At 41.0% G+C, this 27,099-nt stretch overlaps 1 protein-coding gene and 1 pseudogene across 7 annotated transcripts in view; one reads left to right on the top strand and one right to left on the bottom strand.

The window, feature by feature from the left end:
• The window catches only part of LOC118154870 (uncharacterized protein C11orf98 pseudogene), a 50,938-nt pseudogene extending 31,243 nt beyond the window's left edge, over window positions 1–19,695 (bottom strand). For 3 of the 4 annotated variants that reach the window (XR_013534555.1, XR_004745145.3, XR_013534557.1), the window contains exon 1: window positions 19,240–19,695. The product of XR_013534555.1 is annotated as an uncharacterized protein C11orf98 pseudogene, transcript variant X2 (transcript). The remainder of the gene's footprint in view (window positions 1–19,239) is intronic. The other variant, XR_013534556.1, reaches the window with a different exon arrangement.
• The window catches only part of SLC24A2 (solute carrier family 24 member 2), a 281,759-nt gene that overhangs the window by 95,616 nt on the left and 159,044 nt on the right, over window positions 1–27,099 (top strand). The gene's annotated exons all lie outside the window — the stretch shown is intronic.

The raw sequence follows: 27,099 nt of genomic DNA, 5'->3' as shown, positions 1-27,099 counted from the left end.
GTGTTTTGCTGTACAGAAGCTCCTTATAGGTCCAATTTGTCAATTTTTGTTTTTGTTGCAATTGCTTTCAGCGTCTTCATCATGAAATCTTTGCCAATTCCAATATCCAGATGGTATTTCCTAGATTATCTTTCAGAGTTTTTATAGTTTTAGGTTTTACATTTGTCTTTAATTGATCTTTAGTTGATTTTTGTGTGTGGTGTAAGTAAGGGACCCAGCTCCGATCTTCTGCATATGGCTAGCCATTTATCCAAGCACCATTTCTTGACTAGGGAGTCTTTTTCCCATTGCTTGTTTTTTGTTGACTTGCTGAATATCAGATAGTTTGGGTGTGGCTTTATTTCTGTGTTCTCCATTGTGTCCCATTGCTGTGTGTGTCTGTTTGTATACCAATACATGCTGTGTTGGTCACCACAGCCTTCTAGTATAGTTTGAAGTCAGATAACATGATGCCTCCAGCTTTGTTCTTTGCTTAGGATTGCCTTGGCTATTTGAGCTCTTTTTTGGTTCCATATAATTTTTAAGATAGTTTTTTCTAATTCTGTGAAGAATGTCATTGGTAGTCTGATAGGAAGAGCATTAAATCTGTAAATTGCTTTAGGCAGTATGACTATTTTAATAATATTGATTCTTCCAATCAATGAGCATGGAATGCTTTTCCATTTGTTTGTGTCATCTCTGATTTCTTTGAGCAACGTTTTGTAATTCTCGTTTTAGAGATCTTTCACCTCTCTGTTTAGCCATATTTCTAGGTATTTTCTTCTCTTTGTGGCTGTTATGAATGGGATTGTGTTGTTGATTTGGCTCTCAGCTTAGACACTGTTAGTGTATAGAAATGCTCAGGATTTTTAGCATGCTCCAGTGGTGCAATCAGTTAACGTGCAGTACTTACTTATACAGAAATGCTAGTGGTTTTTGTACAGTAATTTTTATCCTGAAACTTTGCTGGAGTTATTTATCAGATCTAGGAACTTTTGCACTAAGGATGTTGTTTTCCAGGTATAGAATTACATCATCTGCAAACAAAGACAGTTTGAGTTCCTGTCTTCCTATTTGGATGCCTTTTATTTGTTTCTCTTGCCTGCTTGCTCTGGCTAGGAATTTTAGTACCATGTTGAACAGGAGTGGTAAGAGTAGGCATTCTTGGCCTCAAAATCATAGTGAATTTGTTAACCCAACCAGGAACCAGATTTGAACTCAGCTCTGCAATTTTGTCATCTTGTCATCTTTTGGGCTGAGTTTTCCAGGTTTCTTATATACCTACCTTCTTCACCATTTTTTTTTTTTTTGAGACAGAGTTTCGCTCTTGTGACCCAGGCTGGAGTGCAATGGCGCGATCTCGGCTCACCGCAACCTCCGCCTCCTGGGTTCAGGCAATTCTCCTGCCTCAGCCTCCCGAGTAGCTGGGATTACAGGCACGCGCCACCATGCCCAGCTAATTTTTTGTATCTTTAGTAGAGACGGGGTCTCACCATGTTGACCAAGATGGTCTCGATCTCTTGACCTCATGATCCACCCGCCTCGGCCTCCCAAAGTGCTGGGATTACAGGCGTGAACCACCGCGCCCGGCCCTTCTTCACCATTTGTCTTTCACAGTGAAAGACCGAAATTCCAGATATCGACAAGCCTAGATGAAAATCACTACCCAAAACCGTTAAAGTATCCAAGGATCACTGTTGCCTGTCAGATAGACTAGGCTTTCCCCTTCCTTGGTTATTTGGTGCTGCTATGCCCCGTTGTAGTGTGGTCTGTAAAGTGCTTCCCTCCCCAGCCACATGTCTTGAATGCTTCAGGAAAAGCACCCATCTCTCCTTCACAGTCACAAAAACTGGTTTTGATCATGTTAATCAAAAAAGAGCATCATCAGGAGTCCTGAATAGGAGTTTGCTCTAAGAATGTTACCCTAATACTAGAAGGAAAACCCCTTGAAGAGGAAGGAGGATGTTCTTCAGTGCAGCAATGAAATTCCTTCACTGATTTCCATTGAGGGAAAGGATTCTTGCCTGTTTTAGCACAAACCACATGGTCCAAGGAGGACCATCTATTTCCCAGGCCTTAGAAATTTGGATTAAATCTCACAAAAATAGGGAAAAAAATATTGGAGCGAGCCCTGCAGTGGCATCCTGAAAAGATTGCCCATCAGTTCCTGCTGCCTGGCCACCTAGAACATCCAATGCCTACTTTTTAAGCCCGATTCTTGATTTTCTTTCAATCCAGTGGGTTCCCCATTCTTGACAGTAGAATGCCTTTTCCAAATTAAGCAGGAAGTTTCTTTTGCTTGTAACCATAGTATTCCAAGGGCTATTCCCCAAGAGGGGAGATGGTGAAAAACCAGACACAGGGAGGAACTGCCAGGAAGTAGGAGAAAGGGAAAGACGTGTGGCGCCCCTGGGCCCAGGACTGGTGACCATGAAATCACCAACAGCTTGTTTAAGTGTTTCCCCCACAAAAAATAATGTTTTTAAATGCTCCCATCTCGGCACAAGAAGGCTGTTCTAGCTATATAAAATTTCACTTCTGTTTACGCTTAGCTAGATTTTCATTACCTGGTATAGCAGTCCTTGCTACTTCAGAAGCTCTGGTTGAAAGCCTCCATTTAAAGTAAGTGGGAAAACAAATTAAATATTGTTTCATTAGTGAGGTTTGGTTGAACACACATTTCATAAAAAAATTAATTTATGTTTTTTGGAAACTGAAAAAAAAAATGTTCAGAGCCCAATTTTCAGGCACAACACTGGGTATGAAATGATCACCTGATCACAATGGCTAGGTGTGGTCAGACCAAACACCCATCACCTTTTCTGTACTCTTCCATTTCCAGAAAAACAGTGCACTCCTCTGCATCCTTCAGGATACCAGTCAACATCCATGTAATCTCCCAGAAACCTATGCTGAGGCAATAGTTCCTTTCCCTTTGCTTCAGTAGCACTGTAAAGGCAAAAACCTGTATTTCCTGCGATCAGTTTTGTAATCGTTCAGGTTCATCCATCTCTCCCACTAAACTGCATTTTGCCTGTTTAGGGATTTGCTTTCAGTGTTTTACCTCGCCACACTTACAGTGTCTAGCATACAGTAAGCACTCAATAGTTAATGTACTGTCCTTTAAGAGGATTTCATAGTAAACCTTTCCTTCCTCTCCCTTTGACAAATGCCCTGCGCTGAAATTTTCCATCAGCATTATGCTAGGAATGACATTTGTGAAGCTGAATTTTCACAGTGAGTTCCTAGCTTTGCTGCACTCAGATTGTGCATTTTTCACTCTAAACCTTTTTTGAAACAGCTGCTTTCAGTTTTGTTTTGTTTTTTAATCCATCTCACTCTAAGACAGTACAGTTAATCAATATATAAAGTAAAAAGAATGGAAAATTAATGTAAGTCATGACTTTTCTGGGGTTTCCTTTTGGCCCTATCTTCAAAAATTTTCCATCTCTTCCATCACTTGCTTAGAATAAAGACAAATTAGTTTTCATGATTAATGTATTTTAGTATCAACTACATACATCTGTTTGATCCCAAATTAAACATGCCATGATATTTCCTATGGATATTTCTAACAGTACATTTTTGTATTTAGAGGTTACCCCTCCTTATGCTGTGTTTCTCCTGCTCCCTGTAGTGTTGCTGTGTCACACTGTATAATGTAGTGGTTATACTGTGCCATGGAAACAGGCCTTTCCTCTGGGTTTTCTGCATACCAAGGCGACAGAGATCGAGATGTTCCACTTCTGTGGTTTGGTATTGAAGTTTTTCCCCTTTACTATTTTAGTTAAAACTTACAGAAGGGGGAAGGAGCTCTAAAGAGAGGGTTGCTCCTGCTGACATCTTTATTCCTGCTATTATCCATTAGCAATTTAAGTTGAGATAATGTTTCTCGCGATTGGGCTTACAAAAGGGCCCAGGTTTTGTTCTCAGTTATCTCACTGTAATTCTGTGTGCAGCCATTTACTCTCAGCACCAAAAGGAACATTCAGTGTCATTTCATTTCATATGTGCTGCCTTAAACATTGAGACTCTTACTCCTGCCCCAGTGAACATTTCTAGATGTTCATCTCTGCAGGTGTAAGCATCGTTATAATTAGAATCTTATCTCTGGAAAATGTTCACATAAAGCACATCCATGATGCAGGATAATGAGTTTCAGAGGTTCCTCTCTAGGTCCCAGTTCCAATTAACCTGTGGCAGGGAGAACTGCATAAGAAATGTCAACATAAAATCAAGCTAGTGAATTTGGGCAGAAGAAAGGATGATCAATTACCCTGGCAGAACCAGTCAATCAATTCCTATTTCTGTTACATGAAGGAGTTGTTTTTCCAAACTAGTGTTTGTTACTCCTCTCTCAAATAGTCTGCAAACATAATATACTGCTGCTCAGATAAAGGTTAACTGAATGGGTCTCTAGAGAACGAAAGCAAATGATTGGGCCATTCATTAATCTATAGATCCTCAATATGTGTCTGAAATGCTCGTGTTAACTAAGAACAGAGATGACAGCCAAGCCTGCTGATGTTCTATTACTGGGCTCTATTATTGCCCACTGCTTTATTTTTATGATTGTGCTGCATAAAGAATGTTTTTCCTCTAAAACCTTTTTTAGCTGAGCAATATGAACCAGGGACAAAGAAGACGGAGACACTGAAATTCCAGTGAGACCCAGTTCCTCCACAGGACCGCAAGTGGTTTGCTTTTTGCCCCCAAACCTCGACTGGGTTAAGCTAGGGAATACAGCAGGGAACAAAAGAGACAATGATTCCTGCCCTTGTGGAGATTACATTCTGGAAGAGAGAGCCATAACATGAACAAAATAAAATAAGTAAATGAGATAGGATGTTAGACGATGCGAAGGGCTATGGAAAACCATGAAGGAGAAAAAAGAGGTAGGGAGTTCTGCGGGGCAGAGAGGTTGCAATTTTAAATAAGGTGGTCCAGAAGGCCTTCCTGAAAAAGATGATATTTGAGCAAAGACTTGAAGAAAGGGAGGGAGATATTAAATATCTAAGTGGATAGCTAGTGTAAAAAGCATTCCACAGGCTGGGCGCAGTGGCTCAAGCCTGTAATCCCTGTAATCCCAGCACTTTGGGAGGCCAAGGTGGGCAGATCACGAGGTCAAGAGAATGAGACCATCCTGGTCAACATCGTGAAACCCTGTCTCTACTAAAAATACAGAAAAAATTAGCTGGGCGTGGTGGCGTGTGCCTGTAGTCCCAGCTACCTGAGAGGCTGAGGCAGGAGAAGTGCTTGAACCCAGGAGGCAGAGGTTGCAGTGAGCTGAGACCGCGCCATTGCACTCCAGCCTGGTGCCTGGCGACAGAACAAGACTCTGTCTTAAAAAAAAAAAAAAAAAAAAAGGCATTCCAGAGAGTTAATGAATACCATTCTCTCCAGTTGGAGAGACACAAGCAAGGCAGGTGAGATCAGAGAGGTAAGATTGGAAGGGGGTAGTTGTAGACCTGGAGGCTCTCTATAAAGGCACTGACTTCTGCTCTGAGATAGGGGCCATTTGGAAGGCTTTCAATGGAGGAGAGACATGTTCTGACAACATTTGATGCAGGCTCACTCTGGCTGCTGTGTTGTAAACAGACTGGGATGAAGGCAGAAGGGACAGGGAGACCAGTAAGACAGAGGCTATTGCACTTATCAGGCAGAAAGTGATGAACCAGGTGGTATATAGTAGGGGCCTCCAGAAGTGGTCAGTTTCTTAATGCATTGTGACACACACACACACACACACACACACACACACACACACACAAACCCTGGTGTATATTTGGAGTGTTTAAAGTCAGTATAAATGTCTGAGCATTTCTTGATGAGAAAGAAAGAACTGTTTGTCACTAGTTGTATTTGTGAGCTTCTCAACATTGTGAAATTGACTTTTCAAATGTTTTGAAGCCATGAATCTTTGCCTTAAAATAAGTAAATGTGGGTCATGGATAAGACTATAGAGGAAGGGACCCCACAGTGAAATATATGCTTTCATAAATTTAGCTATGAATGTATATATATATATATATATATATGTAGAACTGTCTGCATTTCTCATAATGTTTAGGAAATTGGCATTAAAGCATTATTACTAACAGTCATTTTGATGAGTGAAAGTTGCTCAAGGAAACTAGGATTTTCAGCTGAACTTTGTCAACAGTAGAGAAGTAGCTGTGGCAGATCCAAACTTCCATGTGGTCTGCTTCCTTCCTTCATTTTCATCCCTGACCTCAGCCTTTGGGCAGTGGGTTTGCCCGGCTGTGGTCACCTGAGCCACACTCTTCTCTCAGTGTGCCCTGATACTTTCTACATCCATGCCTTTGCATAGGCTGTGACTTCCACCCGAAGAGCCCAGTTCTCCTCCACAGCTATCATCCTTCAGAACTCGGGTGAAGGGATACCTCTTCTGTTACGGTCGGATGCTTTCCCTACTGGTTCTACTATACCCAGGGACCCAGCCCACTTACAGTACTTCTCAATGTTAACAGAGTTATTTATGTGTCTTTTCCTGTAGACTGTGAATTCCCTGAGGGCAGAAACTGTGTCATAGTCTTTGTAGCCCCAGTGATGGAATAATATTGTCTGACACACAGTAAGTCCTTAGGGTGTGCTACCGAATTCACGTTCAGTTGAAAGAGTCCATAGTAGCTAATCACTTTATGTTAAATGCATTTGCAGTGACCAGTTAAGGTTCCTTTGAATTTATTCATTTTAATTTGAATTTTCTAATGAAAAACTTTTTTTAACTTTTAAGTTCAGGGGTACAATGAACGTTTGTTATATAGGCAACTTTGTGTCATGGAGGTTAGTTATACAGATTATTTCATCACCCAGGTATTAAACCTAGTACCTATTAGTTGTTTTTCCTAATCCTGTACCTCCTTCTGCCTTCCATCCTCTAATGCCCCATTGTGTGTTGCTCTCCTCCCTGTGTCCATGTGTTCTCATCATTTCTCCCACTTACAAGTGAGAACATGCGATATTTGGTTTTCTGTCCCTGTGTTAGTTTGTGCAGGCTAATGGCCTTAAGCTCCATCCATGTTCCTGCAAAGGGCATGATCTTCTTTTTTATGACTGCATAGTAGTCCATTGTGTATATGTACCACATTTTCTTTATCCAGTCTACCATAGATGTCCATTTAGATTGGTTCCATGTCTTTGCTATTGTGAATAGTGCTGCAATGAACATACATGTGCATGTGTCTTTATAATAGTATGATTTATATTGCTTTGGGTATATACCCAGTAACGGGATTGGTGGATCAAATGATGTTTCTATCTTTAGGTCTTTGAGGAATCACCACAGTATTTTCCACAATGGTCGAACGAATTTATGCTCCCACCAACAGTGCATAAGTGTTCATTTTTCTCCATAACCTCACCAGATCTGTTATCTTTTTAACTTTTTAATAATAGCCATGATGACTGGTGTGAGATAGTATCTCATTGATGAAAAACTTTTTATCGTTAAAAATGTTCATAAAGAATTCTCTTAGGTTAAGAAATTAACTATTAAGCAATAAAATAGTTTCTTTCCAAAGCCAAATTTGTCCCTCCTAATATGTAACTCAATATGGACAATATTTCATCCATTTTTTATGTGACGTTTTAACTGTAATGAGATTACGAGATAGTAAACATCTCCACTAATCAAGAGTTCATTTATTTGTTTTATTTACTTTCCCCTATTCTTTATCTTACCTAATTTTTAATGAAATACTCTTTTTAAGAACTTTTTCTTCATTATAAGATATACATGTGGGAAAAAAAATGTTTTCATTGTGGGAAAAAAATAGAAGATATAGATAAACAAGGAAACATAGGCACACAGTCAGCTGCCACAGTGCCAGGACAGAGCCCAGCTCTTCAGATTTCCAGGTCTATCTGTTAAGATTCTGGCAGGGAATGGGGAGCAAAATGGCAGACAGGAGGCAGGACTAAATTGCACCTCCCACTCGGATGGACAGAACAGCCTCACATCATGAACTTTCGCTCCAAGAACTACTGCAGAAACATACCAGGAAAGCCAAGAGAATCCACAGACCCTTTGAAGGAAGCAGATTGCTCCTGCAGGCCCTGGGAGACAGTCAAAAAACCGTGAATGCCCAAAGTGTGAAAGGGGGATCATGCAGCCTTGAACACACACCCTCACTGGGGAACCTGAAGGTCCAGATCACAGAAGAAGGATTTGACCCCACCTGGAGCCGAGACAGTTTTAGAGAGCTGAGAAAAATACAGGGGTAGAAGAAGCAGTGGAAAGAACCCTATGGGTTCTTGGTCCCCAGGGAAGCCATTTCTTACTTTGTCTCACAGAGGTCCTTGGGGAAGGCTGCCAGAGGAACTGGGAAAAGACCACAGGAAGAAGGAAACTTCCAGCTGAACTTTGTAACAATTTGACCAAACACGAAGTTTCCTGAACAGAACTTGGGGAGAGGGTGAATAGGGAGTGCAGACACAGCGTGAAGCCACAGCAGGTGGGGAGGCACAAAACCTGAAAGCCCTGTTTGATTTCTCAGCCAGGAGGCTGGCAGCCTGGGGTAGGTTTCCAGCCCTGCTCACTGGCTGGCTGAAAATAAACTTGGTGCTTTTGGAAGGGCACAGTGGGAGTGAGACTGATCTTTGGGGTTGTGTGGGAGCTGGGTGAGGCCTGTAACTGCTAGCATTCCCCCACTTCCTTGGCAACCTGCATGACACAGTAGAGGCAGCCATAATCCTTCTGGGAAAATAACCCCACTGGCCTGAGACCCACATCCTCATCCTACACAGCAACTGCAGCAAGCCCCACCCAAGGAGAGTCTGAGCTCAGACTCACTAACCCTGCTCACATCTGACGGTCTTTCTCTGCCTGCCCTCGTAGCTGAAGACAAAGGGCATAATCTCCTGGGAGCTCTAGGGCCCTTCCCTTCACCAGATCTTCCCTATACTACTGCAGCTGATGCTCTGTTGAAATTGCCACCTCCTGGCTGAAGGCCAACCAACACAAAGCTAGTTGCAATAAACAAAACTGCAACTAAGGACTCACAGAGTCCATTTCACTCCCCTACCACCTCCACTAGAGCAGGTGCTGGTATCTACAGCTGAGACTGAAGGCAGTTCACATCACAGGACTCTGTGCAGACACCTGCAGTACCAGCCTAGAGCTAGATCCAGAAAATAAATAATAATCCCTGCATTTCAGCTCTCAGGAAGCCCCATCCTTAGGGGAAGGGAGAGAACACTACATCAAGGAAGCAGCCTGTGGAACAAAAGCATCAGAACAGCAGCCCTTGAGCCCCAGATCTTCCCTCTGAGATAGTCTACTCAAAGAAGCAGGATCCAGAAAAACAATGCTGGTAATATGACAAAACAAGGTTCTTTAACACCCCCAAAAGATCACACTAACTCACCAGCAATAGATCCAAACCTGGAGAAAGGTTTGGATTGAAGAAATCCCTGAATTACCAGAAAAAGAATTCAGATGGTCAATTATTAAGTTAATCAAGGAGGCAGCAGAGAAAAATAAAGTCCAACATAATGAAATTTTGAAAAAGATAGAAAATAGGAAGGGAAAAATCTTCAGTGAAATAGCATTAAAAAAAAAACTTAACTTCAGGAAATGAAGGATACACTTAGAAAAATGCAAAATGCACTGGAAAGTCTCAGCAACAAAATCAAACAAGCAAAGAACTTCAGAACTCAAAGACAAGGTTTTCAAGTTAACCCAATTCAATTCAACAGAGACAAAGAAAAAAGAATATTTTTTAAAAAATGAACAAAGCCTCCAAGAAGTTTGAAATTATGTTAAACAGCCAAACCTAGGAAACATTGGTGTTCCTGAGGAAGAAGAGAAATCTAAAAGCATGGAAAATATATTTGAGGGGATAATCAAGGAAAATGTCCCTGGCCTTGCTAGAGATTTAGGCATCTAAAAATTGTGATATTTTCCTGTTGGGCAAGAAAATACCACAACAGGAAAATATCACAATTCTTCATATATTGTTGGGAGGCCAAAAGGAAAATATCACAATTCTACATGTTTATGCACCTAACACTGGAGTTCCCAAATTTATAAAACTATTACTACTAGACCTAAGAATGAGATACAGTAATAGTGGGGGACTTCAGTACTCCTCTGACAGCACTAGACAGGTCATCAAGACAAAAAGTCAACAAAGAAACAATGGATTTAAACTACACCCTAGAACAAATGCACTTAACAGATATTTACAAAACATTCTACCCAATAACTGCAGAATATCCATTCTGTTCATCAGCACATGAAGCATTCTCCAAGACAGACCATATGATACGCCATAAAACAAATCTCAATAAATTTAAGAAAATTGAAATTATATCAAGGACCGTCTCAGACCACAGTGAAATAAAATTGGAATCAACTCCAAAAGGAGCCCTCAAAACAATGCAAATACATGGAAATTAAATAACTTGCTCCTGAATGATCATTGGGTCAATAATGAAATCAACATGGAAATTAAAAAATTCTTTGGCCTGAATGATAATAGTGACACAACTTATCAAAATCTCTGGGATACAGCAAAGGCAGTGCTAAAAGGAAAATCCACAGCCTTAAATACCTGCATCATAAAGTCTGAAAGCACAAAGGACAATCTAAGGTCACTCCTCAAGGAACTAGAGAAACAAGAACAAACCAAACCCAAACCCAAGAGAAGAAAAGAAATAACAGAGATCAGAACAGAACTAAATGAAATTAAAAGAAAAATACAAAAGATAAATGAATGAAAAAGCTGGTTCTTTGAAAAGATAAATAAAATTGATAGACCATTAGCAAGATTAATGAAGAAAAGAAGAGAGAAGATTCAAATAAGCTCAATTAGAAATGAAATGAGAACTATTACAACTGATACCACAGAAATACAAAAGATTATTTGAGGCTACTATGAACAGCTTTACATGCAAAAGCTAGAAGAACTAGAGAAGATGGATAAATCCCTGGAAATATACAACCCTCCTAGATTAAACCAGGAAGAAATAGAAACTTTGAACGGACCAATAATAAGCAGTCAGATTGAAACGATAATTTTGAAATGGCCTATAAAAAAAAGTTCAGAATTCACAGCTAAATTCTATCAGACATTCAAATAAGAACTGGTACCAATCCTATCGACACTATTCCACAAGATAAAGAGAGAATTCTTCCTAAATCATTCTGTGAAGCCACTATCACCCTTATACCAAAGCCAAGAAAGGACATTAAAAAAAAAGAAAAATATCCCTGATGAATATAGATGCAAAAATCCTTAACAAAATACTAGCTAACCAAAGCCAAAAGCATATCAAAAACATAATCCACAATAATCAAATGGGTTTCATACCAGGGATGCAGGGATGGTTTAACATCTGCAAGTCAATAAATGTGATAAACCACATAAACAGAATTAAAAACAAAAATCACATGATCATTTCAATAGATGCAGGAAAAGCATTTGACAAAATCCAGCATCTATTTATGATTAAAACCCTCAGCAAAATCAGCATAGAATGGACATATCTTATGATAATAAAAGCCATCTGTGACAAACTTACAGCCAACCTAATACCGAACAGGGAAAAGTTGAAAGCATTCCCACTAAGAATTGGAACGAGAAAAGGATGCCCACTCTCACTAATTCTAGTCAGCATAGTAGTGGAAGCCATAGCCAGAGCAATCAGACAAGAGAAAGAAATAAAGGGTGTCCAAATTGGTAAAGAGGAAGTCAAACTGTTGATGGTTGCCAACGGTATGATTGTATACCTAGAAAACCCTTAAGACTCCTCCAACAAGCTTCTAGAACTGATAAATGAATTCAGCTAAGTTTCAGGATACAAAATTTAATGTACACAAATCAGTAGCAATCTACAAATTCAGTGCAATTTCCATCCAAATGCCACCATCATTCTTCACATGTGATGTTTGAGTTCTTTTACACTACTAGTGGGAAAGTAAACTAGTACAACCACTATGGAAAACAGAGTGAAGATTCCTTAAGAACTAAAAGTAGACCTACCATTTAATACAGCAATCCCATTTCTGTATCTACCCAAAGGAAAAGAAGACATACGAGAGACATACTTTCACACATATGTTTATAGCAGCACAATTTGCAATTGCAAACATATGGAACCAGCCTAAATGCCCATTAGTCAACAAATGGACAAAGAAATTGTGATACACACACACACACACACACACACACACACACACACACACACACATTTGCAGCAACCTGGATGGAATTGGAAACTATTATTCTAAGTGAAGTAACTCAGGAATGGAAAAGCAAACGTCATATGTGAAGAATGATGGTGGTATTTAGATGGAAATTGCATTGAATTTGTAGATTGCTTTTGGCAGCATGGTCATATTTTTTTTTTTATTTTGAGATGGAGTTTCGCTCTTGTTACCTAGGCTGCAGTGCAATGGCGTGATCTCGGCTCACCACAACCTCCGCCTCCTGGGTTCAGGCAATTCTCCTGCCTCAGCCTCCTGGGTAGCTAGAATTACAGGCACACGCCACCATGCCCAGCTAATTTTTTGTATCTTTAGCAGAGATGGGGTTTCACCATTTTGACCAGGATGGTCTCGATCTCTTGACCTTGTGATCCACCCGCCTCAGCCTCCCAAAGTGCTGGGATTACAGGCTTGAGCCACCGTACCTGGCCAGCATGGTTATATTCACAATGTTGATTGTACCCATCCATGAGCATGGGATGTGTTTCCATTTGTGTCATCTGTGATTTCTTTAAGCAGTGTTTTGTAGTTTTCCTTGCAGAGGTCTTTCACCTCCTTGGTTAGGTATATTCGTATTTTATTTTATGTTTTTGCAGCTATTGTAAAAGGGGTTGAGTTCTTGATTTGATTCTCAGCTTTGTCACTGTTGATGCACAGCAGAGCTACTGATTTGTGTCCATTAATTTTGGGAGCTAAACTATGAGGACTTCAACCATAAAAAAGAATGAATTAGTGGCATTCACAACAACCTGGATGGGATTAAAGACTATTATTCTAAGTGAAGTAACTGAGGAATGGAAAACTAAATAGCATGTGTTCTCACTCATAAATGGGAGCTAAGCTATGAAGATGCAAAGGCATAAGAATGATACAGTGGACTTTGGGGATTCGGGGGAAAGGGTAGGAGGTGAGTGAGGGGTACAAGACTACACATTGAGTACACTATACACTGCTCGAGTGATGGGTGCACCAAAATCGCAGAAATCACCTATAAAGAACTTATTTATGTAAGAAAACACCATCTGTTCCCCAAAAACCTATTTAAATAAAAAAGATAACAAAAACTACCTATTATTTTATCACTCAGAGATGATCATTGTTAATGTAAGAGGTTATTGCCTTCCAGGCTTTTTAATGCATCAGTTTTTAAATGCTATTCCTACTTATTTATGTACTCAACATATAGTTATCAAGCACTGTAATTAGTAAATTCTGTTTAGGAAAGTGCTTTGAAACAAAGATCTAAGTTTCCGTTTATTATCAAACCTCCCTGTAAATAGTAGACGATCACAGAATTAACCCCATTCTAATCTGACTTTTTAGGCTAAATAGTTTGAGGTCTTGGCGCTGGTGGCTGGATTAACAGTTTTTATCAGGGATATCAGAAATGTTCCTTAGAAAGCCATAAGGTTCATTCAGCTCAGATAAAAGCAGGCATTGCTCTACCACCTGGTAACCGAGGCCGTGACAGCAACTTATGGGGCACATGGAACAGTTACCCTCACCCCGAGACATACAGGAGTTTGGGCCATGCCTGCCTCTTCAACCTAACCTGCATTTATGGGCCTGGGCATGTTCTAGAGACTGGTAGAGCTAGAATCAAACTTTGACTACACTTACTTGCTATGTGCTCTTTGGACAAATAATGTAATCTCTCTGTACCTGTTTCCCCATCTGAAAAATGGGAATAATAATAGCAACTAAATAGGATTGTCGTAAGGAACAAATAAAACGGTGCATAAAGTCCCTGGCACTGTGTACTGGTAGCCAGCATAGTTATTATTATTTGAGGAACAAAGTCATGTTTTTTGTAGAGTTGATTTTTGTAATATTATATTAATAATAAATGGCCTTAAATATTTTGTTCTTTAGTCATATTTGGAAGTTTTTGTCAATATCAGCATTGAGGACTAGGATGGCAAAAAAGTTAGTATTAAGACAGGCTAGATGAGATAACATGTCTCCCCATGACCTTCATTCTTACCTGTGCCTGCCACCTCCAGCTACAATTGAGAAGGGGTCTCGAGACTGAGACCTGATGTTCCTGATGGCTTCCATTGGTGTCTCAAGACACGGGAAGGGGTATGGAGGCTGTGGGCCTGTAAGATGGAATGATACTTCATAGACTGCTGAGGATTTTACTGGGGTATATATTTCAGAGCTCTCTAAGTGCAGATTGTTCTCTGAATCCCTGTCTTGAGGCAGACCCATCTACCACAGAAGATAATCACCAAGGTCCAATAATTGTAGGACGTCCTCCAATGTGGACACACTGTGATAGGCAGAATGATAGCCCACAAAGATGTCATATCCTAAGCATTGGAACCTGTGAATATTTTACGTTACATAGCAAAGGGAATTCAGGTTGCAGATACACTTAAGGTTGCTAATCAGCTGACCTTGAGATGGGCAGAGTACCCTGTGTCATCCCAATGGGTCCAGTCATCACAAAAGTCCTTAAGGCAGAAGAGGAGAGTGAGTGATTCTGTCGAAAAAAGGTCTCAACTTGCTGTTGCTGGTTTTGAAGATAGAGGACAGATAACATAGGCCAAGAAATGTGGGTAACCCCTAGAAGATGGGAAAGGCAAGGAAATGGATATTCCCCTAGAGCCTGAAGGCAGGTATCAGCCCTACAGAGGCTTTGCTTTTAGCTCAGTGAGACCCGTGTGAGATTCCTGACCTACAGGAGTTTAAAGTAATAAGCTTGTGTTGGTTAAGCCTCAAAGTTTGTGGTTGTTATGGCAGCAATTTTAAAAAGCTAATATCTGCACTGTTGGCATTTTGGACAGCACAGTTCTCTGTTATGTGAGACTTCCCAGTGCATTTTAGGGCCTTTAGTATTGCTGGGTCCCGACCACTAATGTGAATGCCAGCATTTCCCCCAACACCCACCCCCACTCCCCACTCAACTGACTCACACATTTCCACCTGCACCACAAGGGAGCTGGGTTCTACTCCTGGTTTAGAATAGTCTCCAGAGCAAGGCTGATCCTGTCTTTCTCTTTTTCTTTCAAGGATTCAGACCTGAAGACCCAAATTACATATGCCTTTCCCCTCTCATTCTTCTTTCAAGCTCTGAAGAATAACTATATCATAAGATATAAATACAATTGAACCAAACACCTGATCAGATTACCAGGCCAGGTGCTGAGGGGACAAGAATATTTATAAAACCTGTTCTCCAACAGAGACAGAACTGATGAAATATAGCACTCATTCACTTATTCATTCAGTACTATGGGCTAAATAGTACTATGTACTTTTATGTACATAGCACTATATAAGGGGCTGTGGTCACAGAAAAATGAAGAAGACCTGGTCTCTGCACCAAAGGTACTAATCACCATCATATGATCTAGAATATGGTGAAGGCCATGAAAGAGAAGGTTCAGCGATGTGTGTCTGCATGTAAAGATATTGTAGGATGCACAGGAGAGGAAAACTATTATTTCAAGCTGACAGAAACAGAAAATGTGAAAGACAGGGAAGATTCCTTAAGCCCAGGAATTTGAGGACTCCAGTTAGCTATGATGGATGGTGCCACTGCACTCTAGCCTGAGCAACAGACGGAGACCCTGTCTCAAAAAAAAAAATGTCAACAGCATTTGAAATAGAACTTAAAGGGGAAGACAACAGCATTTGAACTAAAACTTAAAGGGAAGTAGGAATTCTACAGGTAGAGGAGAGGAGAGTGAAGATTGAGCACAAGTATGGAGGTGCAGAAATATTTTGCACTTTGAAGAAATTGCTCCCAGTCTACTGCTTATATCCTGCGAAGGCAGCAGGGAGGAACATTGGAGTATCCGGGCTGTGCAATTTTACCCAGCTCTCGGGTCAAATCCTGACTGTTACTTACTAGCAGTGTGATATTGGGAATGTCTTCTGTGCTCTGAGCCTCAGTTTCCTCATCTATAAGATGAAGATAAGAGCCTGGTGGGATTGGAAAATAAAATATATTAGGAGGATGTAGAGTAGTAGAAAAAAAGGATTAACAACAGACTGTTGGCAATGAACAGCTGAGATCATAATTTACTTTAACATTTGATGGGTACCTGATGTGTCCACACAGTAAGGCCGGAGGAACCAACAATGACTTAGAAACAGTCTCCACATCCAGGGAGCTTCCAATATGGCCAGGGAGATAGACTGTGTAAATTAAAACATTAAAAATACAGTATGAAGTATACAGGAATAGAAAGAAGGTCAAGATACAAAAGGGCTGCTGAGATTGCAGTGGATGAGAAGGAAGTCTCAGAAGTCTTCCTAGAGGAAGAACTATCAGAACTAGCAGTAGGTTTAAGAACAATTTCCTAGGGTGACAAGATGGAGAAAAACATTTCCAGGCAGAGTAGCAGCATGGTAGGGTTGATAGGCCGCAGACAGCACAGAACAGCTGGAATATCAAGTGCAGGCTGGGGCAGGGAGTACTGAAATACAAGGCTTCACAGAAGGAAGAGATCATTCTGATGGGCTTCTCAAGCCTTTCTAGGGAGCTGACTCTCCAGTCTGTAGGTCCTGGGGCCAGGGCTTCACCAGGGCAATTTAGAAAGCTCCCACGGACTGCAGTAGAGAATGAATGGGAGAGCTCCAAGACTAGATGCTAGAAGACCTTTAATGGGCTATTATGGAAGTTCAAGAACACTTGGACCAGGGAGCAAATATAGGGGTGGAAAGAAGGAAGGAGCTAGAGCAGTGATCGGGAGGTAGAACTGCCAGGATCCAGTGGCCAGTCAGACCTGGGCAATAAGAATGAAAGTGTTCAGGACAACGCCACACCTCTAGTTGGGTAATGGAATCATTAACCAAGATAGGAAATGTGGGAGAAATGATGGATCTGGGTGGGAAAGTAGACAGGATAAATCACAGTGCATTCAGTTTTGAATATTTTTTGAGACACCTGAAGAAAATACAAGGGGAAATAACCAGGTTGTAGAAGGCTTTGGCAAGATCTCTGTCCTTATTTTAGCAACTTCCTCCTTTCATTATGATCCTTAGCTCAAGGTTTTATTTTCTCTTTTTATATGATAAATCATTGAGGTTGTGTTTTTAAAGGTTAAGAAAATCCAGTTACTTCTTTTTAATAATGGCATCTAGATTTATGAGTATCTTAGCTGAAAGAACAGATCCCAATTATACAAATATTAAAATACCTGATCTTTACTGATTTATACTGAATGTTTTATTTTAAATATTTCAAGAAAAGTGAGAATTATTTGCATAGCTCTGACAATGTACACATAAATAGCACTTGTGGTGGGAACACTGTGCTTTGGAAAAGATAAAATGTCTTAGACCAAAGAATAGAGTTCCACTTAGGGAGCAGTTTACTGTCTGAAATCATGAAAGGCACCAAGTACTATAACCTCAGGGAAAGGACAAGATGTCCTGCATTGGAAAAAACATAATGGTTTTAGTCGCCCTTTAGACAGGAGGAAAAATCTGCTAGGCAAGAGAAAGTGCTATTTTGTTACTGGTACATGCTGTTCCCATGAATTACTGGAAATAAAGAAACATATACTCTCTACATAGCTGGACTTTCATTCACTTACATTGTCTTTTTAGTTAAAAATTTTTAAACTCTGCACTAAAAATCCCTTATAGTTGCACAGGCAGACAGAACTAGAAAATGATTTTGATTTTCTTGAGATATTAAAGGGAGCTTGCACTGATCTTTTATGTCTGTATTCTGCCATTTCCCCACACTCTTCCCACATTTAATTGAGGAAATAAAAACAAGATTCTCTGTATTTTAAGATAATGATTTTTAAAAAAACAGTCTCACTTTGTTCCCCAGGCTGGAGTGCGATGGTGCAGTCACAACTCATTGCAGCCCTAACCTCCCAGGCTCGGGTGATCCTTTCACCTCAGCCCCTCAAGTAGCTGGGACTACAGGTACATGCCACCACACCTGGCTAATTTTTGTATTATTTTGTAGAGATGAGGTCTCCCCATGTTACCCAGGCTGGTCTCAAACTCCTGGGTTCAAGTGATCCTCTTGCATTGGCCTCTCAAAGTGCTGGGATTACAGATGTGAGCAACTGTGCCTGGCCAATAATAAAAATGATTAAGATGTATCATTGAAATGTTCTAAGAGGAAAGCATCATGTTACTTATAAAATATTTTATAAATGCTAACTTCCGATTATTTGCTTACCATATGCTCTTTACATATGCTAACTCATATCATTATCTTTACTTTTAACAAACGAGAACACTGGCTGGATGCAGTGGCATACCCCTGTAATCCCAGTACTTTGGGAGGCCAAGGTGAGTGAAGTACTTAAGCCAAGGAGTTCAGGACCAGTCTGGGCAACAAGGAAAAACTGTTTCTTCCAAAAAAAAAAAAATATATATATATATATATACACACACACACACACACACATTAGCCAGGCATGGTGGCTTGCACCAGCTACTTGGGGGCTGAGGTGGGTAGATCACTTGAGCTCAGGAGGTCAGGCTACAGTGAGCCATGATCATGCCACTGTACTCCAGCCTTGGCGACAGAGTGAGACCCTGTCTCAAACAACAAATGAAGAAACTGAAACCTGTGCAGTTAGATGATTCACCCGACATCGTGTAGCTACTGTGTGGCCTTTCAGGCAATACATACCTGCATTTACCTGATTCTAAAGCCTGTTTCCTTAGAGAATTCTACCACCAATGCATTTCAATTAAAGTCTATTAGGTTTAAATCAATCACGGTAAACACTCCTTCTTCTCACGATGGCATAAACATCCACCGAGTTACCCAGGCCAGAAACCTGAGCATCCCAGCTGAAAGCCACTCACCCTCGCCCCACATCTGAGGTGGCAGTCTTCAGTTCTGCCTTCTCAATACCTATCACAGTCATCAGTTTCTTCTCATCTCCACTGTCACCAGGTGAGCACAAGCCACCTACTCTTTCCTTGGACAATAGCAACACTTCTAACCAGTCTCCGGTGTGTTCCCCTTGGACAAAAGAAACACTTCTAACCAGTCTCCGGTGTGTTCCCCTTTATCCAGAGCCATGCCTTGCAAAACTCACCTCAGATAGATGGTGTCATTCCCCTGTCTAATGCTTCTCACTGGCTTTCCTCAAGAGCAGGCGAATCAGATATTGGCAAGAGCGAGGGCCTTCAGTGTCAACAGCCACAGAGCAGGCAGCCTTGAAATCCTTTGAGGAAGAAGAGGTATCTTTAGAATCAGCAAACCTGGTGTTCTCAGGCATATTTGTTTTCTAGGACTGCCGAAACCAACTGCCACAAACAGCGCAGTTTAGAATGACAGAAACTTATTCTCTCATAGTCCTGAAGGCTAGGGGTCTGACATCAAGGTGCTGGCAGAGCCATGCTCCCTCTGAAGGCGCTAGGGCCCCTTCCTTGCCTCTTTCTAGCTTCTGGGGGTTGCTGGCAATCTGTGACATTCCTTGCCTTGCAGCTCTATCATCCCCAGTCTCTGCCTCTGTCATCATGTGGCCTTCATCTCTGTGTGTCTGTCCTGTATGTCAGATCTCTCTCACTCTCCTTATAAGGACACCAGTTATTGGATTTAGGCCCACCTACATCCAGTATGACCTCATTTGAACATCTTCAAAGACTGTGCCAAATAAGGTCACATTCACAGGTACTGTGGATTAGGACTTCAACATACCTTTTGGGGAGACGCAATTCAACCTGCTTCACCAGATTTACCTGATAACTTTCACTTTCAAACCTCGATTTCTCATTTATACAGCAGGAATGCTGATAGCTCATTTTCAGGGTTACCGTGAATATCAGAGTTCATGTGTGTCGTGTTTTCCTCCAGTGCCTGCGTCACAGAGGCCATACTGTAAATGTCAGCTGATTTACAGCCAGACTTTTTTCTCTAAAAAATTATTTGTAAGCTAACTTCTGTTCTAAATGCACCAATGAAACTTCCCATTTAAAGAAACCCTGCAACAAAGCCCTCATGAAACAAAGCAAATAATCTTCCTCATTTATGTTTTTATACTGATTTCTACATGCTGAGTGTCTTTATAGCAGGATATGTAGACTATCACAAAACAAACCGAAATCCAAACTCAAATTTTAGGTTTATCCAAGAGTGCTAATCTATGTATGATATGACTTGAGACTAAGCTGGCAGAGAAACTAATTGAGGAAACCCATCCATGTTCCCTACGTGGTCATGACCATTTCAAGGGGAGGTGCCACAGCACTCAGGATGGCAGGTGCAGCTAAGAGCAGCCCTGCCATCTCTTTTGCTTTTGTCCGTCTATCTGCTTATTAGGAGAGACAGGACATCGGAGGGGAAGTTAATTCCTCTTTGCAGATTCAGATTTGCACCCTGGTGCCCTGCTGCCAGGCTTGTTACTAGCACCTTCGGCGTCTTGCAGTTGGTCTCGGCAATCCGGGGATTCCTGTGATAGCAGCAACCACGGTGCCAGGCACATACATGCTTAGTTTAATCAGTGCTATTAGGCCATGTTTAGGCAGACTCCACTACAGAGAGTGGCAGACGCGCTTAATGAGAGAAAGCATCATTTCAAAAGCAGGGGGGCACAGTAAGGCAGTTTCTCACACTCAAAAGCTGGAGTTGTTGACCCCTGCTCTCTGACAGCCTGCGGGATGTGGACCCAGGGCCTTTACTGCTGTTCTGATCTGTTCCCAGGTCCCCAGGAGCTTATTCTGTTGACAAGTCAGGAGGCATCTTCTGTCACTACCGTTCATATTTGACAGAGTGGGGAAGGGGGCAGGCTTTCCTGGTGGGGGGACTGTGACAGAAAAGACCTGTGGCTGTGCATTGTGCTCCCTCCCATGATCTGGATAGAGACTACCGCTGAGCTAGGTTTATTTGAAGTGATCAGAAGGCTTCTGCTCTAGAACTTTGTGGGAAATGGGACCTCAACACAAAGATCAGCTTCAGGAACACACAGACTAGGACGCTTACTCCTCTTGTGGCACTCACTAGCTGTGTAGCCTTGAGCAAGTCTCTTGATCTCTCTGAGCCTCTTTTTTTCTCAGCTGTAAAATGGAGGTAACAGCAGCTCCCTTTCAGGGGATCATAAGGATTGAAATTCCACCTTTTCCTTTCCTATTCCAGGAAATGAGCCAGTATGTTGGGCAGTTAGCCATTTACCTATTTTGCAGGTGATAAATGCAGAGGATATCTTAAGTCAGAAACCTACTTTATTTCACAGCTATAAAGATCAATTGATGTTTCGTTCAGCATATGCTATGTAGCATTCCTGCATTCATTTTACAGGGACAGTCTTTGGTATTAGTGATCTAAAACCAGTAAGACATGGAATATACACAAACACACACACGTGCACACACAAAACAGCTTATGGGGCAGTGAATGAAACCAAGGAGGAATTGTGAGTATATAACATACATTTTAATAAAAGATGTTCAGAAAATGGGCATTAAATCAAATTGAGAGGTGGCAGGGGACAGAGTGCTCTGTGAGAGCAGATGTTACTTTTCAAAAGAGAAGGGGAAAGAACATTCAGAGGGAACAACATGTATCAAGATGAGGAGACCTGCAGTGGAACTCCAGGTTTAGGGACTACAAGCATCTCAATGTACTCTGTGGAAAATCAAATCACACTCCTTGGTCTCTGTCCAAGGGCATGTAAATTAGTTGAGGGGATGTGTGCGTTCCTTGGAGGGTAACTAACACAGGCCACGGTGATCATTGCAAACTGACAGAGCAGAGGTAGATGTGGCTAGGAGCAAGAACTGAAAGCAATAAGTTTTTAAGTCTACTTGTGTGCCAGGAACTACCCTGTTTTTCTCAGAACATGTGGTCCAGTGTTGTGTCGTCCAGTACACATGGCCACTGAGCCCTTGAAATGTGTCTAGACTGAATTGAAATGTGTCATAGTGGCGGGGCGCAGTGACTCAACGCCTGTAATCCCAGCGCTTTGGGAGACCGAGGCAGGCAGATCACAAGGTCAGGAGATAGAGACCATCCTGGCCAACATGGTAAAACCCCGTCTTTACTAAAAATACAAAAATTAGCTGGGTATGGTGGGGTACACCTCCTGCTAGCCAGGAGGCTGAGACAGAAGAATCGCTTGAACCCGGGAGGTAGAGGTTGCAGTGAGATGAGATCATGCCATTGCACTCCAGCCTGGGTGACAGAGTGAGACTCCATCTCAAAAAAAAAGAAAAAGAAGGAAATGTGTTGTATTAACATACACTCTGGTTTTTAGAAAGCTGATACCGAAAAAAGTAAATATCTCATATCTCATTACTAATGTTTCTAGTGATTACATGTTGAAACAATAATGTGGCTATATTGGGTTACATTAAATATGTCATTAAAATTAATTTTACCTGTTTCTTATTACTTTTTTAATGTGGGTACTAGAATTTTCACAATGACATGTGCGGTTCCTGTTATATTTCTATTGGACAGCAGTGGTCCAGAGATCAAAACGTCTTGGCCAGGAATAGCAGAGAAGGACATGGAGCTTGAATACTGTAAAGAATGAGTAAAGCTCAGGGGCACATAAAGAAAGGCGAAGGATTTGCCAGAAGGAGAAGAATATGGTGGAATGTGCAAGGTCCATTTAGGTCATCTGGAAAGAGCAGGTGAAAAACTCTCAGCAGTGTTTTGATAAAACAACGTATTTTCAGGACTCTACACTCAGATATGTTGATAGGCTTCCTAAGGTCAGCAGACGGTCTTGGCCATTATCAGAAGCAATAATGGAAAATTACAACAGGAGGATCCCTCGTTTTTCATTTTTGATGGTTTTGTAGTCAACGGTTGCCTTTGAGAAAATTAAAATGCTAACTCATGATTAAAGTTTTTATACAAATGAAAGGACTGATGATTCTTGTCACACCTTTTCTTTGGACTTCCTTAACCCAGTGACTTCTTGGAACTATAAATATAAATGTGTTCAAGAAAGATACGCCCTGCAGTGATACTCTATAGCAAGAAATATTGAGCTGAATTGGTCAAACATCGTAGTTTTCATTCTTGGTTTTAAAATACTTAGAAGAAGAATATCCCTGGACATGATGATTTTACAGTAAATTATGACTTTTCTTTAACCATCCAAAAGATGACAGAGCAAGACCCTGCATGCATACAATACTGGGGACTTTAGTAGTTTATGCAGAAATGTCAATGATATTTAGGGATTCATTCTCTACAACAGGTAATGTGGCTAAGGACTGGTCATTAGAGGTGTTGGTTAAATAGCAAATACACAAAACTATATTAATATGGAAATAGATAAGTCATGGGTGAATTAACTTGGATGAGGAAGAATCACGAAAAAAGGTTATTTAAGTTTAAGTGCTGGTAATGGCAACATTTTTCCCATGTTTTTCTTAGCCAGCAAGCCCATAGACCCACACAGGTGAAGGTTCTCACAACAGTGAAAAGCAATAAATCCCATCTGGAAGTCTGCAAGTATGTTCAAACACTAGCTATTGTAGAAGGATCACTAGGTGGCAGGCTCTGGTGTACTAGCTCACACCCCACTAGGCCAGAATTGTTGGATAGCTGAGCTCAGACAGACATGAGTTATGAGCCATTGATTAGTATGTTACCTTAAAAAAGTTATACAACCTCTCCAAGCCTCAGCTTCCTTATCTGTAAAATGGGATTCTAATACTACCTGTCTCATAAAAGTTTCATGAGGGTTACATAAGATAACCTATAAAGTGCTTTGCCTAGTGCCCAGGTTTTGAAAGCTGGGCGTATTGGTTGTGCTAAAAGTTCTAGAATACGCTTTCCTTTTATAAGAGGACAAATTGAGTCTCGGAATCAGAAAGCAGCCTTTTCAGAAGGAAGCGCTTTCACTCCAAGACTTCTAAATCACCCAGTTACTAGGACAGAGCTTTCCCTGTTACTGCGTAGTAAAGCCCAAGGCATCTCAAGTAAAATTTCTTCAGTCTTTCTCTCTACTTCTTAGCTGCTCCCTCATCTGTCCCCCTCTTCAAGAGGACAGTGGTCCTTCCCAGTTTTCCCTTTCTTGCCCTCCCTCTTATTTATATTTTTGAGAAGTTTCTCACTTCTCAAGTATCTGGATGGAAAACACTTTACATTATTTCCAGATAAATGTCTGTGTTTTCCTTGGTGCTCTGAACCACAGCTGACCTGTGGTGCTCATTAAGAGAAGGGTTAAAGAATGAGGATAAATATAAACGCACTGAGACATAAGGGTTAAGTTGTCACTGAGAACCTCCCTCCCTGCTACCCATACCTACTTATATGAATGAGTCACTTCTACTAAAAATAGTGTCATCCTTAAAAGAAATGGTAGAGCAGTAATTAGCAGCTTCCTCCACCTGCTTCCCGAGGGCAGGAACTGGGATATGTAGAGATCGAGGCACTGAGCTGGTCAGAAAGGACAACAGGCAGTGAAATCCTGTGCAGCAGAGGAAAACATTCAACCTGAACCTTTCATCCATTTGCTTTCTCTTTCTTTTTCATCTGGAAGAATTGCAGCTTGTTAAGTGGCCAGCCTATTTGTATTCACAAGGGCCTGGTCCCCTCACAATTCCCTGCCAGTTCACCTTAAAAATGAGGATACTGTCCAGTAGTTTCAGGCATGATGGTATAAAGGTCAGCACCTGAGCTCTTGCCCGACCGCTCTTCTGATGGTATTTATGAGAAACTCTCAAGCATATTGGAAAATCCTGACCCCTGTGGGCCCTGGATTTCACTTGTACCATTCCAAGCATGTCTGTGCCTCTTCAGGAAGTCGGCTCACTTAAGAGCTCACTTTTCATCACAGCTCTGCCAGTTAACACAGACCCACCTGATCTGAAAATCAGGCATGTCATCAATGCTAAAAATACGTCTGCAACTCTAGTGTTCAGGCTAAATGGCATTCAGGGAATTAATATAAACATGATGTAAGTTTTACCCATGATTGTTATTAGCATTGTTATAGAGAATAAACATTTGAGTTTTACCTTTACAGCCCTGAATTCAATTCCTAGCCTTTTCACCTTAGGAAGGTTGGGGACCCAGCAGAATACATGTAGCACACTCAAAAAAAAAAAAAAAAAATTGAAGAGAATTTAATGAACGGACTATTTCCAAAGGCATAAGTAAATGTTCTGTAGGGCTGCCATAACAAAGTACTACACCTTGAATGGCTTAAAACAAATGTGTTTTCTTACAGTTCTGGAGGCTAGAAGGCTAAAATCAAGGTGCTGGAAGGGTGATGCTCCCTCTGAAACCTGTAAGGGAATTGATCCTTCCTTGCATCTTCTTAGCTTCTGGTGGTCCCCAAGAATCTTGGGCATTCCTTGGCTTACAGCTGCATAACTGGAATCTCTGCTTTCATTCCCTCTGTGTGTGTCTCTGTCTTCCATGACCACCTTCTTCTAAGGGCTCCACTCATATTGGATTAGGACCTCCCTACCTCTTATCTTAACTAATTACATCTGCAACAATCCTGTTTCCAAATAAGACCGTATCCTAAAGTACTGGGGTTCTTTATTGTATCCTAAAGTACTGGAATCCTCTGATACCTGTGGCTATAGAAAAGGGCTGCTGGACAGTGACCTTGGTGGAAGAAGCCAGTTCTTAGCCTTTTACATCTAGACGGAGGAGCGCTTAAGAAAATCAGTATTGTGGATTTTTGCATCTATGTTCATCATGGATATTGGCCTGAAGTTTTCTTTTCTTGTTGAGTCTCTGCCGGGTTTTGGTATCAAGATGATGTTGGTCTCATAAAATGAATTGGGAAGGATTCCCTCTTTTTGGATTATTTGGAATAGTTTCAGAAGGAATGGTACCAGTTCCTCTTTGTGTGTCTGGTAGAATTCGGCTGTGAACCCATCTGGACCTGGGCTTTTTTTGTGTGGTAGGCTCTTAATTGCTGCCTCGACTTCAGACCTTGTTATTGGTCTATTCATAGTTTCGGCTTCCTTCTGGTTTAGGCTTGGGAGGACACAGGTGTCCAGGAATTTATCCATTTCTTCCAGGTTTACTAGTTTATGTGCATAGAGTTGTTTGTAATATTCTCTGATGATGGTTTGAATTTCTGTGGAATCTGTGGTGATTTCCCCTTTATTATTTTTTATTGCGTCTATTTGGTTGTTCTCTCTTTTCTTTTTTATCAATCTGGCTAGTGGTCTATTTTGTTGATCTTTTCAAAAAACCAGCTCTTGGATTTATCGATTTTTTGAAGGGTTTTTTGTGTCTCTATTTCCTTCAGTTTTGCTCCGATCTTAGTTATTTCTTGTCTTCTGCTAGGTTTTGAGTTTTTTTTTTATCTTGCTCCTCTAGCTCTTTCAATTTTCACGATAGGGTGTCTTTACAAAGAACTCAAACAGATTTACAAGAAAAAAACAAACAAGCCCACCCAAAAATGGGCAAAGGATATGAACAGACACTTTACAAAAGAAGACATACATGAAGCCAACAAACATATGAAAAAATGCTCACCATCACTGGTCATTAGAGAGATGCAAATCAAAACCACATTAAGATACCATCTCACGCCAGTTAGAATGGCGATCATTAAAAAATCTGGAGACAACAGATGCTGGAGAGGATGTGGAGAAATAGGAACACTTTTACACTGCTGGTGGGAGTGTAAATTAGTTCAACCATTGTGGAAGACAGTGTGGCGTGTCCTCAAGGACCTAGAAATAGAAATTCCATTTGACCCAGCAATCCCATTACCGGGTATACATCCAAAGGACTATAAATCGTTCTACTATAAGGACACATGCACACGAATGTTCATTGCAGCACTGTTTACAATAGCAAAGACCTGGAACCAACCCAAATGCCCATCGATGATAGACTGGACTGGGAAAATGTGGCACATATACACCATGGAATATTATGCAGCAATCAAAAATGATGAGTTCATGTCCTTTGTAGGGACATGGATGAATCTGGAGAACATCATTCTCAGCAAACTGACACAAGAACA

The sequence above is a fragment of the Callithrix jacchus genome, chromosome 1 (genome assembly GCF_049354715.1).
Source record: "Callithrix jacchus isolate 240 chromosome 1, calJac240_pri, whole genome shotgun sequence".
Taxonomy (NCBI): Eukaryota; Metazoa; Chordata; class Mammalia; order Primates; family Cebidae; genus Callithrix; species Callithrix jacchus.
The sequence above is the reverse complement of the archived record's forward strand: the minus strand, read 5'-3'. Positions and strand labels throughout refer to the sequence as shown.